This window comes from Canis lupus, chromosome 6, assembly GCF_048164855.1.
Source record: "Canis lupus baileyi chromosome 6, mCanLup2.hap1, whole genome shotgun sequence".
NCBI lineage: Eukaryota > Metazoa > Chordata > Mammalia > Carnivora > Canidae > Canis > Canis lupus.
The window spans coordinates 60,371,239-60,387,366 of record NC_132843.1 but is presented as its reverse complement, the minus strand read 5'-3'; the positions used below and the strand labels follow the sequence as shown (position 1 = coordinate 60,387,366).

The 16,128-nt window shown below is 38.8% G+C and overlaps 1 long non-coding RNA gene across 1 annotated transcript in view; it reads left to right on the top strand.

Annotated features, from left to right (window-relative positions):
• The first annotated feature begins 10,552 nt into the window (after positions 1–10,552).
• LOC140635724 (uncharacterized) overlaps positions 10,553–16,128 on the top strand; it is a 50,443-nt gene continuing 44,867 nt past the window's right edge. Inside the window, exon 1 of the long non-coding RNA XR_012033070.1 lies at positions 10,553–10,702. This is a non-coding gene — a long non-coding RNA (uncharacterized lncRNA). The remainder of the gene's footprint in view (positions 10,703–16,128) is intronic.

Here is a 16,128-nt window from a genome sequence, read left to right as displayed (position 1 = left end):
TTGTTTAATCTTCAAAATAATCATCTGGGGGTAAATATCATTTCAATCCTCTTACTTCTGTCAAGGAAACTGACACATAGAGAGGTCTTGAAAACTACAGAGCTAATTAAGGGTAAAACTGGGATTGAATACAGGCAGTGTAGCTCTTGTGCTTATGCTCTTGGTCACTATGCTATACCTCCTCCAGTTACTGAATGGTTAGTCTATTATCAAGTCTATAACCTATAACTGATGATAGTTAATGCTTAACCATAAAATATGCATTAAACCTCATTCTTGGGGACACCTAGATGGCTCAGTGGTTGAGCGTCTTCAACTCAGGGCATGATCCTAGGGTCCTAGGATTGAGTCCTGCATTAGGCTCCCCGTGGGGAGCCTGCTTCTTCTTCTGCTTATGTCTTTGCCTCTATCTGTGTATCTCTCATGAATAAATAAATAAATAATATCTTTAAAAATTTTTTTAAAAACCCTCATTCTTGTATACTCTGGGTCAAATTCCTCTCTATAGCTCTAAAGTTCCATGACACTTTTCCCATATTTCTCTCTTTTTGGGAAAAAAAAGTGGAAATAACCATTAGTAACTCTCGTGTATTATTTTCAAGTAAAATACACCAAGATCAGGATGTACATTTCTCAAAAAGGTAAGTTTCACAATATTGCAATAATAGAACATGTATGCTCGCATGTTCTTCAAAAAAGTCTCTGTCCCACCTTGTGCCAACGTCCTCTTTAATGCTACAAGAACAGAGAAGGACTTGCCCATTAGGTGGGTCATTTGAACCTACCTCCAAATGAGAGAGTTATGACCGGACCTCTCCACAGCCAATCATTTTTGCCCCAGAAAAAAGGTCCTCACTCATTCTTTCTTTGAAGCAAATACTCATGTGTGAGCAAAACTTTGTCTATGTGAATCCCTTCCCAAAAAGTTGATGTAGGGCATCCAGTTCTGCTTACATATTTGTCAAAAGAGAGAGAGAGTGGGGGAGGGAGAAATTCTCATAGGTGGAAGCTGAAACCATGATCACATTGTAGAACTTGTTTGCACTACCTGGAATGACAATTGGTTTTGGGGAAGCTTCCTTAATGATTAATCAAACACCATGGGTCCTTCTGTCTTTTTGTATCTTACACATAGTTCTGTTAAGGGTAAAGCTTTAAGTTAGAAACAGTATTGATCTCATACAGGGAAATGGTCTAAAGTCAAAACATTTGAAGCAGCATATAGGTAAATAATTCTTGTTTTAAGTAAACCATGTTTTAATGTATAATATTGTAAAGACACATTTAGTAAAACTGATGCATAAAGTTTATGTGATTTATTTTTAGTGGCATGCTTTTTCAATAAGCACACAAATGAATTTCAAGTAGTATATAGTCACACCCAAATATTTATCAAATATGATAGATTGAAGGCATACCATAAAATGTAGTCCCAATTTTAGTCAGTCCTCACCTTATTTTAGTTTTGAAAATATTCAACATACCCTTGTTCTTATTAGCAAGAAAGACATTTTTAACCTTATGATGAAAATCATACATTTCAACTTAATCATGTGCAAGAGAACAAATACTTTTCAAAGTTTTGATATAGTGTGCACAGCTACAAAGTTTGAGGATCACTGCTCTACACAATAAAATCCCAACTCCTTCGTATGACTTTCAAAACCTTCCATAATCTGACTCCTAACTGTCTTCCCAATTTCAATAGTTGGCTATATTTTGTGTCATTTTTTAAGAATCCCAAGCAAGATAAACAAAAAGTTTAAAAACCTCACACTTTGATGTACAGTTTGATTGCAGAACAACAAAGTAGAAGAGAAGATGTTAAAAGAAGATGGAGAGGGATCCCTGGGTGGCGCAGCGGTTTGGCGCCTGCCTTTGGCCTGGGGCGCGATCCTGGAGACCCGGGATCGAGTCCCACGAGTTCCCGGTGCATGGAGCCTGCTTCTCCCTCTGCCTGTGTCTCTGCCTCTCTCTCTCTCTCTCTCTCTCTCACTGTGTGCCCTATCATAAATAAATAAAAATTAAAAAAAAAAAAGATGGAGAGAAAAAAATTATCTTCAAAGGAATAGAAATTAGATTCACCAGTAAAAGTTGAAGTCAAAACATGGTAAATTAATATCTGTAATGGGTTGAGAAAAAACAATCAACAAAAAACTGTATAGCTGTCAAAAGGTATCTTTCAAGAATTAAGAGTTTTCCAATTTACTGAAGGAAATTCTACAGAATGTATTTCAAGCAGAAGTAACATAATCCCCAATGGGAAGTATGAGATGTAAGAAGAGATGAAGAGCAAAAAAAGTGGCAATATATATGTATTACATATTATTATATGTGTATAGATCATGTATATATAAAATAAAGCATATAAAATTACATATATTATACATATATATGTATATATGTGTGTATATATATATAAAATAAGATGTCGTCACAAGTTTAGAAGGAATGTACCTTGACATAATAAAGGCCATGTATGAGAACACACTAAGTGGTAAAAAACTGAGAGCTTTTCCTCTAAGATCAGGAACAAGACAAGGACAGCCACTCTCACTACTTTTATTCAACATAGTATTGGAAGTCCTAGCCATAGCAATCAGACAAGAAAAACAACTCAATTGGTGAGGAAGGAGTCAAACTTTCACTATTTACAGGTGACATGATACCCTAAGGTTTTTTTGGTATCCACCAAAAAAAAAAAAACTACCAGAACTGATAGATGAAATCAGTAATGTCACAAGATACAACATTATTATACAGAAATCTGTTATATTTCTATACACTAATAATGACGTAGAAGGAAAAGAAACTAAGGAAATAACCCATTTACAATTATCATATCATTATTTTATCATAAATGATAAAATACTTAGGAATAGGGACGCCCAAGTGGTTCAGCAGTTGAGCATCTGCCTTTGGCTCAGGGCATGATCCCAGGATCCGGGATCGAGTCCCACATAGGACTCCCTGAGAGGAGCCTATTTCTCCCTCTGCCTATGTCTCTGCCTCTCTCTGTATGTGTCTCATGGATAAATAAATAAAATCTTTAAAAAAAAAAAAAGAAAAAATACTTAGGACTAAAGCTAATCAAGGAGAAAAAAAAGAACAAGCACCCCGCACCCCAAAACTGAGTATACTCTTAAAAAATTAAAAGTGTTTAAAATATTCCACAAAATCAAACCAAAACATTCACCACAGCCACTACCCCTAATGGTTTTGCTTTCATTTCCACCAAACATCCAAGGAACACATCCTTCTAATCTTTAAAAACTTATTCCAGATTAGAGCAAAAGACAGAATTCCCTAATTTATACTATTTGGATAATATAAACTTGGAATCAAAACAATAAGGACAGAGCAAGAAACAAAAATTAGACTCATATATTGGAATTAAAATTTTAAAAAGTCTTAATTATGGATGTGAAGGGGCAAATACTAAGCAAAATATTTATAATTGTACCTAGCAAGTTGGATTTATTTCTGAAATACAAAGTATTTTAACACTAGAAAATCAACTAATATAATTCACCACACTAACAGATTAAAGAAGTATAGTTATATGATTATTCTAAAAGATGAACAAAAAGATTTGGCTAAAATTCAGTGTCCATTAATGACCACAATTTTTAGCAAATCATTAAGAGATAAGCCACATGGCAGGTTGGAAAAACATGGCCATATATAGTATTTTGCTGTTCCTCCTATCAGGAGGTCAACTTTATTTTCCTTCCCCTTGAAAATGGGCTTTCCTAATGACTTGCTTTGGCCAACAGAATGCAATGTGAGTTGCCTTATGTGATTTCCAAGTCTAAATTTTAAGAAGCATGTGGCTTAACTTTCATCCACTTGAAAGCCCTGAGCTTCCATATAGGAAAGTCAGGCACTTTTGCTATAATAAACTAACCAAAGAAAGAGGTCCTAAAAGAAGTAAGACCATGAAGAAAAAGAAGTCCCTGTATTCCAGCCATCTCAGCTGTACTACACCAGCTTGAATCTTGTCCAATCTCAGCCAGCCCTGTTGATTGTACCTAGAATGGAGAGGTGAGCTGTCCCAACTGAACCCCACAGCCAACCCACAGAACCATTAGTAAATACTTGCTGTTTTAAGCCATTATGTTCTTAAATGGTGTGTTACACAGCAATACACACCATTATTATTACCATTTTTACCATTATTACCATTTGGTGAGAATGTTATAATTCTTACCAAAAACCTATAGCAATCATCGTATCATATGGTGAAATGCTGAACAAATTCTTTTTAAGATCAGGACAAGACAGGAGTACCTCTATCCCTTCTGTTTATACTCATCATATAAGAGATCCTGATGGGAATAATAAGATTAAAAAAAAAAAAGAAGAAAGAAAAAGAAAATCAAATTATAAGGATTAGAGGGCCACCTGGCTGAATCAGTCAGCAGAGCATGTGGCTCTTTATCTTGGGGTTGTGAGTTCGAAAGAATATTGGAAAGAATCTACAGATAAAATTGATAATTAACTAGTTAATGAGAATGTTTAACAAGGCTAATGGGTAAAAATGATACTACCTATATGCTAGCAACAGTAAGAAAACGTAAAATTTGGGGGCCCCTGGGTGGCTCAGTCAGTTAAGCAGCTGATTCTTGATTTTGGTTTAGGTGATGATCTCAGGGTCGTGGAATCAAGCCTGGCTCCATGTTCAGCAGGGAGTCTGCTTGAGATTCTTTCTTTCTTTGTCTCTGTTAGCCCCTTCCCCTACTTGTGTGCACTCTCTCTCTAAAATAGATAAATAAATCTTTTTTAAAATGTGAAAATTTTAAAGTTACCTTTTACAATAGCCTAACAAAGCTTATAGAAATATGTAACAAAAGAAGTGTTTGGCAAATATGAAACATTCTTTTTAAGTTTGTTGAAGTCATTAAAGATGACCTATATAAATGGGAAAATGTATCACTTTAGGTTTGGGGGTCTCAATTTCATAAGCATGTAAGTTCTACCCAAATTGTTCTACAAATTCAGTGCAATTTCAATCTATATTATAACAGTTCTTCTTTTCTTTTTTTTTTTGTAGTTCGATAAGCTAATTTAAACATACATATGGTGGGAGGGGGTGCTGGCTTGCTCAGTTGGTGGAGCAGGCGACTCTTGATCTTGGGGTCGTGGGTTTGAGCCCCATGTTGGGCACGGAACCTACTTAAAATAAATAAATAATAAAAACTAAAAAGAAAAAAATACATATAGGAACCAACAGGCCAAGAATAGCTTAAAGAAAAGCAAGGTTGGGGGTGAGTTGGGGGTAGTTGTCTTACAAGATACTGAGATTTACTATAAAGCTGTAGTAATCAAGTGTGTGATATTAGTTTAGGAATAGCCAAAGTGACCAATAAAACAGAATAAAGAACCTATAAACAGACTCACACAGAAATGAAGAGTTGAATTGGGTCTACACTGTCAGCAGAGGTCCTGGGGAAAGGATCAACGAGGGATACTGGATCAATGGTTTACCCACAGGGAAATAATTAGTTTGGACTTTTGTCTTATTCCATATCCCCTAAATCAGTTCCAGGTGGATTGAATACATTAAAGTATAGACAAAACTATAAAACTTTAAAAAAATGCAGAATAATATCTTAACGATCTCATGGTAGGGAAGGATTTCTTGAACAGGATTTAGAAAACATAAAGCTGAAAGAAAAAAATTGATATAACCAACTGCACTTAAAAAAATAATCCCCCCAAACTAGTCATTAAAGACAAGCTATAAAGTTGGGGAAGATATTTGTAAAAATATAACTGAGAGATAATGTATAACTAGATAAAAAATTACTCCTAAAAAGCAAATGAGAAACATACCACTCAATAGAAAAATGAGGAAAACATGTCCTAACCTTCACTTCACAAAAGAAACTCAGGAAAAGATGCTCTTAGTAATCAGGAAAATGCAAATTAGGATCATAAAGTGACACCACTGTATAACCAGTTCGGCTAAAACTAAAATTTCTGATGGTAGCAAGTGTAATAAAGTGTATCGAGTATGGGAAGAAACTCACAGATCACTGATAAGCATATAAATCGTTACAATAATTTTTGAAAACTGTTAGTATTATCTAATCAAAGATGAAGAGACACATAGGCCAAAAGCTAGCAATTCCACTACTGGATAAATTCCGTAGAGAAACTTACATATGTGTGCCGGAGACTTGCCCAAGTCACAGAGCCAAAGAGCAAGTCACAGATGAATACCTACATCATGATCCCATTTATATTAAAAATAAAACATAAGCAAAACCAAACAATATAGTGTCTAAGGATAGCAAACGAGATAAAACTATAAAGCAAAGCAAAGGAATGCTATTTACAAAATTCAAGATAGTCCTTACCTCTGAGGGGGAAGAGAAGGGGATTAACTTGTGTTCTTGAAGGTTGAGTACTTGATATATATCTATATAGCTATATTGTATTATATTATATATTTTTTCAATCTATTTAATATTTAGTAAAGACTTTGTAAAGTGTTCAAAAAATCCTCACATTTAATCCAGATGACCTCAGGGAGGCATGACTGGAATGCCATTGTCACCAACAAAGCCTAAACTAACCAACTGGAGTAGAGTTTGCAAAAAGAAGGCCTTTGGAAAGATCTGTTCAGCTTCTCTAGGAACCTGGAGAGCAAGAATTTGTTAGCGTCTGTCAGATTCAACCCCTTCCACTTGCACTCAGACACGTACACCTTCTTCTATGCTCCCCTCTTCCACACTTTATTCCTATAGTACTTTCACTCCTCCCTGAGTGCTATATTTAAGTCCTATTAATTTGTATTCTCAATATTTTTCACTTTTCCCCAGTTCGAGCAGATTGGCAGGCCCTTTTTTTGGGGGGGGGGGGGCAAAAGTTGTTGTTGTTGTTGTTGTTGTTGTTTTTGTATTTTTTTAAAAGAATTTATTTACTTATTCATGAAAGACACACAGAGAGAGGCAGAGACATAGGCAGAGGGAGAAACAGGCTAGGTTCCCCATGGGGAGCCTCATGCCGGACTCAATCCCCAGACCCCGGGGATCACAACCTGAGCCCAAGGCAGATGCTACACCAGTGAGCCACCCAGGTGCTCTTGACAGGCCCTTTCATGCTTCCTTGTCCTGGGGATTTTTACCAGACCAAAAAACCTGGCAGATAGTGTACTGTCAATGCCTCCTCCTGGATGGGGTAAAAGTCTCAAGTCCCTTGAAAAGACTATGTGGGATGTCCTGGAGAAAAAGAGAGAGGGCAAAGTGGACTAGGAGAGGGGAGCCAGGCGCCCTCACACTGCTTAGCAGCACTCCCTGGGAAGTGTCAGCAGGTGCAGCCCCATGTTGTATCTACAGAGCCAGAACCTCTGCACCAGGGTCCCGGCCAGGGAAGATTCCTGGCCTGGAGCACTGGGTGTGATAGCAGAACGCTGCCAGCCTTTAAGATCCACAGGCTGGGTCCCTAAGACTGGCAGCAGTAACTTGGATGGGCAAGAGCTGAGAGTCACTTTGTCGTTTTCTAGGTACTGGGAAAGCCTGTCTACATCTGGATAGTTCCGATGAGAAAAGGGCCTGTGATGGAATTTCCAGCCAACCTGGAGTGTGGAGACTCAGGATTGCAATTAAGTTGTTGCAAAGACAATAACTTGATACTTGTTGCATTTCTGAGTGTGTGGACTGAGATTCACACTTCCCCTGTAAAGATCTTGTCTACTCCCTATAAAAACTGCAACAATGTACCATCTTGATTGCTTTACGGGTCTTCAACCAGAATACAGGCTTGTTGATGGCAAAGATTATGTTAGTTCACCTCTGCATTCCTAGATATGTAGTTATGCAGATGGCAGTTGCTCAATCAACAGCAGATCCAAGTTTTGTGGGGCCTGAAACTCTCTTTAAGAAAAAGTAGACAACAGCATAAATACAAAAAAAAAGGTACAAAGGAAAATTTTTATTTTGAATGAGAAAATAAAACCACCACAGATACATTTTATTAAAAAAATATTTATTCATTCATGAGAGACACACAGAGAGAGTCAGAGACATAGGCAGAGGGAGAAGTGGGCTCCCCATGGGAAGCCTGACACTGTGGGACTTGATCCCAGGACCCTGGGATCATGACCTGAACCAAAGTCTAATGCTCTACCACTGAACCACCCAGATGCCTCGACAAATACATTTTTTAATGAAAAAAGTTTAATTTTTTTTAGGGTTCCCTCATGGAAATTTTTTCAAAAAAATTTTTTTGTTGTTGTTTTTTAAAGATTTTATTTACTCAGTTATTTGAGAGAGAGAGTGAGAGAGACAGAATGTACACAAGAATGAGCCAGGGAGGACAGAGGGCAAAGGACAAGCGGACGCCCCACTGAGCAGGGAGCCTGATGGGGGGGCTGAATCTCAGGACCCTGGGATCATGACCCAAGCTGAAGCCAGACACTCAACTCACCAAGCCACCCAGGGACCCCGCTCATGGTAAATTTTTAAGAGATGACAAATGCCACTCACTCTCAGAATCCAGAAAGAAACAACATACTTTATTAGTTGCCTAAAATACTTCTATAGGGGACACCTGCGTGGCTCAGTCGGTTAAGCATCTGCCTATGGCTCAGGTCATGAATCATGAATCTGGGATGAAGCTGTGCGTCAGCTTTCCTGCTCAGTGGGGAGTCAGCTTCTCTCTCTCTCTCTCTCTCTCTCTGCCTCTCTCCCTATTCGTTCTCTTTCTCTCTGTCTGAAATAAATAAATAAAATCTTAAAAAATAAATAAATTACTTCTATAACGCTATTTTTACTGCACTTTAAAATCTGGATAATCTCTAAGTGACAATAATTTTGTATTATCATTTTGTATGGAGAGAATGGAAGGATAATTCAGTCTTCTAGCCTGGTTAATTAAAAAAAAAATTTGTTATATCTAAAATACTCAACTTTCAGGGTGCCTGGGTGGACCAGTTGGTTAAGCATATAACTCTTGATTTCGGCTCAGGTCATGATCTTAGGGTTGTGAGATTGAGCCCCACACTGGGCTCAGTGTGGAGCCTGCTTGAGATTCACTCCCTCTCCCTCTGTACACATGTGCGCACATGCTCTCTCTCTTTCTCTCTCAAATAAATAAAATCTTAAAAGAATACTCAACTTTCCACACAGATGTATTTAGAGTTACAACACTACCCTATAAATACATGGATTCCAATAAGTTCTATTTTGCCCCATTTCTGTCAAGAAAACAAAAGTATGGCATGTTTATAATTGTATATATGGCATGATTCAGTCTATTCCTAATGGGGAAAACTTTCATTTTGAATAAGTATTAGTGATAACTAAATTTTCTACTTAAAATTTCACATGCATGAAGACTGAAAGAATTTTCCATGGGTTTGCTTCTAATTCTATGTTTGAAACCTCTTTTCTCTTCCACTTTCCATATACTCTCGATGCAATAGGACATGTTCAGATTGTAATGTGACTCCTGGCTTGGCATGTTCATGCCTCATTGCTGAGCAAGCCACCTCACTGGGCTACAGAAGCATTCCCAGATGCTATTCCAACATGGGGAAGCCAGCGAGGACTAAACTATTTACAGAAGAGATTGCGAGCTGCTAAACCCTCACCAAATAGATTCCCAAGTCAATGGCTTCTTTTCAGATCCTAAAAATGCCTGTAATAACTCTTAATGCCACTCTCCGCAAGAAATATGCCTGAGATGTAGTACTGGAAAGAGATGGGCTTGATAAAGGTTTGTTGAGTGACTCAATGAACCAAATGTGAGACACTGACATTCCTGGAATCTCTTGTGGAGTAGAAATTGTCCGTCTTATTCAGGACCTACATATACTATCTTTCACTAACTCCATGCTCATCCAATCTTCGGATAAACAGTGTTTTCCTAGGCACCTTGGTTCAGGGAGAGGCATTGCCTACACAGCAGACCTGAGTGTTCTGGTTCTGGAGAGAGTAAATTTCTCATTACAGACAGATAAATTCTCAATCTGGTGAGAATACCAGTCTCTTGGGAGTTTGATTTGTGTAGTTGGGTCCTGAAAAGCCAACACCTCAGAGGTGCCCGACAAAATTGAGCTTTATAACCCAGAAGGGTGGCACCCCAATATAAGGCCACTTGCAAAGCTTTGTCATAAGCAGCCAAGTTGGTCTTTCCAGGAAAGATGAGTCTTCATCAGGCACACCTCAAATCTGCCACTCTGATGACTGTGATAATGCAAAATAACATTCAGATTGGGTAAGAATTATTAACTGGATATATATTAACTAGATGTATATACAGGTGCCATTTAAAAAGAGGGGATTACCATTTTTCCACTACCTTTCTATACTTAAAAAAATAATGCTGTTCTCATAATTACTTAAAATGATTTTTAGAAATGCATGCCAGTATGTGGGATGAGGAAAGAATTTCTTTGCATCTATGAGACAAGCAGCTCTTAAATACCCCCAGCACCAAGGGAGTAAAGAGCAGAACCCACTTAGCAGTTGTGCTAGAAATGCAGGGACACGTCATTGCTTTAAGACCATGCTTGGATTCATCATTCCCTCAAGTTCCAGATTCTTGCGGCAAGGGGGGGTGGAGGGAGGAGAAGGACTGGGATGGCATTCGCCATTTAATAACTGACTCCATTCTCATGGAAATTATGGGGTTGGAAGCAGAGATCATTTCATCCAGTTCCTCCATTGTACGGATGGGAAACCAAGGACCAAGGGTAGGTTATTTGTGCAAAGTCTCACAGCTAGTGATAGATGTAAGGACTCTGGAATGGGCTTAGGATATTATTTTTAGGCCTAAGAAATTCAGAATTGAGTGTCACAGAGGCTGTAAAGGAAGGTATGTCATGAGCCAGCCGCTGTCCCAGTTGTTTGCAGAAGGAGAGTCAGATCCCCACAGCCGCAGCCAAATTAACAGCTGTTAACAGTTGGAGGCAACTGTCAACTCTTAGAATTTTGAGCTTGCAAAAATCTTGCAATTAATGATACTAGGGAACGGTTGCTCCTCCTGGTCCTATCCATCATTCATCAGGAGGTGACTAGGACCACCAGCTGTCACATGCCAACTTCTTCCTAGCTAGAGCTAGAAACTAGATTTGGAAAGGGGATAAAACCAGTCTCAGCCAACTGCAAGTTGATATTTGAAAGAAAGTCCATAGCGGAGGTTGACTTGGAGAAGAAATAGGAAACAAAAAGAGGACAGCATAGCAAAACAAGATAAAAAGTCTCAAATATATATCTCTAGGGAAAAGATATGACAGGAAAAAAAAAGATAATAGAATAGCTCTGGAAGGATAAATAAAAAACTGATAATTGCCTCCTGGGAAGAGAACCAACATTCAGGGCTTTTTAGGCATAGGAGAGAATTTGCACCGTACAATCTTTTGCACGATTAGCCTTTGGAATCGTGTGAATTTTTAATTTATCATTTTTTAAAATTTGATTTTTGAAAATAAAGTAATAAGGGAACCTACCTCAAGATGATAGCAGTTTTAAAACAATCTCTGGGAAAGGAGGATCTGGTCAACGGAATACAGTCTGGCGCTCCCCAGGACCTGTAGTGGAACTCCAGATGGTGTGGCCTGGGATGTGCTGCCTCAAGCTTGGTTAGGAGCAGCTGCCTCTGACCGCAGCAACACTTTTTAACATGAGCCCAACACACATTCCTCCTTCAGTCTAATATTTCTTGCTGTAACTCCTAAATATCTCCCAGAAACTAAATATTTCCTTTTTTGGAGAAGGATGAAGTATAGGCCAAATCCTATTTGAACAGCTATTATCAGGCTGTCTAGTTCAATATAACAAAGTTTCTGTTCTAGTCTAAAGTCCACACAAGCTTGGTTTTGCTCATATTTGTTGGTATATAGAGGCAACAGTAAAGATTTTATACACGTACATATGTATGCATGCTATTTTTCTTTTAAAATACATGTACATAGATATGAACATATATATACTTTTTTGAAAAAAGATTTTATTTGTTTATTTGAAAGAGAGAGACAGAGATAGTGGGAGAGAGTACAAGGAGGAGAGGAGAGGGAGAAGCAGGCTCTCTGCTGAGCCAGGAGCCAGACACAGAGCTTCATCCCAGGACCCTGGGATCATGACCTGAGCTGAAGGCAGATGCTTAACTGACTGAGTCACCCAGGTGCCTCCACTTTAAAAAAAAAAAGCTTTCAGAGACACGGCATTATAAGGAGTCAGATCTGTAGAGGATGGTATCAAACAGGATATAAAATAATCAATGCAGCAGGCAAGATGTAGCCTTAGAAATGGGAGTGCACACTGCTACTCAACATAGTACTGGAAGTCCTAGACTCAGCAATCAGACAACAAAAAGACATTAAAGGCATTCAAATTGGCAAAGAAGAAGTCAAACTCTCCCTCTTCGCTGATGACATGATACTCTACATAGAAAACCCAAAAGACTCCACCCCAAGATTGCTAGGACTCAGACAGCAATTCGGCAGTGTGGCAGGATACAAAATCAATGCCCAGAAGTCAGTGGCATTTCTATACACTAACAACGAGACTGAAGAAAGAGAAATTCAGGAGTCAATCCCATTTACAATTGCACCCAAAAGCATAAGATACCTAAGAATAAACCTAACCAAAGAGGTAAAGGATCTATACCCAAAAAACTATAGAACACCTCTTTTTTTTTTTAAAGGAGGTCCCAGGCCTCATTCCTTTTTTTTAAATTTTTTTAATTTTTATTTATTTATGATAGTCACAGAGAGAGAGAGGCAGAGACATAGGCAGAGGGAGAAGCAGGCTCCATGCACCGGGAGCCCGATGTGGGACTCGATCCCAGGTCTCCAGGATCGCGCCCTGGGCCAAAGGCAGGCACTAAACTGCTGCGCCATCCAGGGATCCCTATAGAACACTTCTGAAAGAAATTGAGGAAGACACAAAGAGATGGAAAAATATTCCATGTTCATGGATTGGCAGAATTAATATTGTGAAAATGTCAATGTTACCCATGGCAATTTACACGCTTAATGCAATCCCTATCAAAATACCATGGACTTTCTTCAGAGAGTTACAACAAATTATTTTAAGATTTGTGTGGAATCAGAAAAGACCCCGAATAGCCAAGGGAATTTTAAAAAAGAAAACCATATCTGGGGACATCACAATGCCAGATTTCAGGTTGTACTACAAAGCTGTGGTCATCAAGACAGTGTGGTACTGGCACCAAAACAGACACATAGATCAATGGAACAGAATAGAGAACCCAGAAGTGAACCCTCAACTTTATGGTCAACTAATATTCGACAAAGCAGGAAAGACTATCCGTTGGAAGAAAGACAGTCTCTTCAATAAATGGTGCTGGGAAAATTGGACATCCACATGCAGAACAATGAAACTAGACCACTCTCTTGCACCATACACAAAGATAAACTCAAAATGGATGAAAGACCTAAATGTGAGACAAGATTCCATCAAAATCCTAGAGGAGAACACAGGCAACACCCTTTTTGAACTCGGTTTGAACTTGGCCACAATAGCTTCTTGCAAGATAAATCCACGAAGGCAAAAGAAACAAAAGCAAAAATGAACTATTGGGACTTCATCAAGATAAGAAGCTTTTGCACAACAAAAGTTGTGAAGAGTCAACAAAACTAAAAGACAACCTACAGAATGGGAGAAGATATTTGCAAATGATGTATCAGATAAAGGGCTAGTTTCCAAGATCTATAAAGAACTTCTTAAACTCAACACCAAAGAAACAAACAATCCCAATCATGAAATGGGCAAAAGACATGAATAAAATCTCACAGAGGAAGACATAGACATGGCCAACACGCACATGAGAAAATGCTCTGCATCACTTGCCATCAGGGAAATACAAATCAAAACCACAATGAGATACCACCTCACACCAGTGAGAATGGGGCAAATTAACAAGGCAGGAAACCACAAATGTTGGAGAGGATGCGGAGAAAAGGGAACCCTCTTGCACTGTTGGTGGGAATGTGAACTGGTGCAGCCACTCTGGAAAACTGGGTGGAGGTTCCTCAAAGAGTTAAAAATAGACCTGCCCTACGACCCAGCAATTGCACTGCTGGGGATTTACCCCAAAGATACAGATGCAATGAAATGCTGGGACACCTGCACCCCGATGTTTATAGCAGCAATGGCCACAATAGCCAAACTGGAAGGAGCCTCGGTGTCCATCGAAAGATGAATGGGTAAAGAAGATGTGGTTTATGTATACAATGGAATATTACTCAGCCATTAGAAACGACAAATACCCACCATTTGCTTCGATGTGGATGGAACTGGAGGGTATTATGCTGAGCGAAGTAAGTCAATCGGAGAAGGACAAACATTATATGGTCTCATTCATTTGGGGAATATAAATAATAGTGAAAGGGAATAAAGAGGAAAGGAGGAAAAAATGAGTGGGAAATATCAGAAAGGGAGACAGAACATGGAAGACTCCTAACTCTTGGAAATGAACTAGGGGTGGTAGAAGGGGAGGTGGGCGGGGGGGGGGGGGGTGGTGGTGGTGCGGGTGACTGGGTGGCGGGCACTGAGGTGGGCACTTGACGGGATGAGTACTGGGTGTTATTCTGTGTGTTGGAAAATTAAACACCAATAAAAAATAAATTTATTATTGAAAAAAGAAAAAAGAAAGAAATGGGAGTGCAGCATAGACCCAGTATTCAAGAGGCAGTGTATCATAAGAATTTAAAGCATGGGGATCCCTGGGTGGCGCAGCGGTTTGGCGCCTGCCTTTGGTCCTGGGCACGATCCTGGAGATCCAGGATCGAGTCCCACATCGGGTTCCCGGTGCATGGAGCCTGCTTCTCCCTCTGCCTGTGTCTCTGCCTCTCTCTCTCTCTCTCTCTCTCTGTGACTATCATAAATAAATAAAATTAAAAAAAAAATAAAGCATGGACTCTGTAGCCAGGCAACCTACAAATCCAGTTTTACCACCTAATTAATGATGCAACTTTTAGCAAGTTATTCACCCCCTTTGTGGTTCAGTGTTACCATTCACAAAATGGAGCTAATAATAATAAAAATCTCAAAGATTTGTTACAAAGATTAAATTAGTTAATAGATAAAATGTCTAGAATAGTGACTGGCCACAGGGTAAGCACCATCACATGTTAGTATTAGCTGTTGTCATTCTGCACAGAAAAATTTGGCAATGTGAACCCATGCCACAATCCTTCTGGCCCCTAGAAAAGGTATAATCACCCATAGGATGATGTTGACCAAGGAGGCAAAGATATCCTTGATCAGGGTCTCATCATGGCCTTTGTGAAATAGTCATCAAGATAATCTACTTCTCTTAAGTCCATGTTCACACAGCAGTTGTCTTGATTACTAATCCAGCTTTCCAGTTATCTGTCCATAGGGACGGGGGTGTGGTATTCTGAATGAGATGCAAGTCACTTGTATCTTGCCAAAAAGGTTAGTTTCCATTTAAAAATGAATGCATTGTCATTCTGGTTTACAAGTCCATCTCATGGGAGTATTTCCCTGAGGGTGCATTTCTGGGGTACATTCTGAAGATCTAGTTTGTGGACTCTCCCAGCTGTGATCCAGAATCTTGGCCTTTGTGAAACTACCAAGGAAATGTCACCTCAGAGGCCTCCTGAGTTGGATGCCTTCTTCCCCGGTGAGATCCCTCTGATGCTGCTGCATCATTGTAGGTAGCAATCATTCAAAATGTTTGCAAAATACTGTGGTCATGCTGCTTGGCAAAATGCTATTTTTTATATCATATTTATGTATAGTATTTGTATTTGAAAATCTACAGTTTGGTAAATATATGTGGCAAAATTGCACCAAGAAATGAGGTAATGATTCTGTTTTGACACCAAAAGCAGAAGCAGAAGGGATTGAGACTTTCTGTAGGGAAGGAATGAGTAGGAAGTATATTCTTTTTGCTGTTGTTGTTTTTGACTTTTTATTTATATTCCACATATAAGTAATATCAAGCAGTACTTGTTTTTCTCTGGCTTATTTCACTTAGCATAATGCCCTGAATTTCATCCATGTTGTTGCACATAACAGGATTTCCTTCTTAGCATATTCTGAAATATATTTCTCTCTTTTCACCTACAGGGTCTTGGGTGTTTTGGTTTTGTGTTCCATTTTTGGTAAATGGTTTGGGAAAATAGTC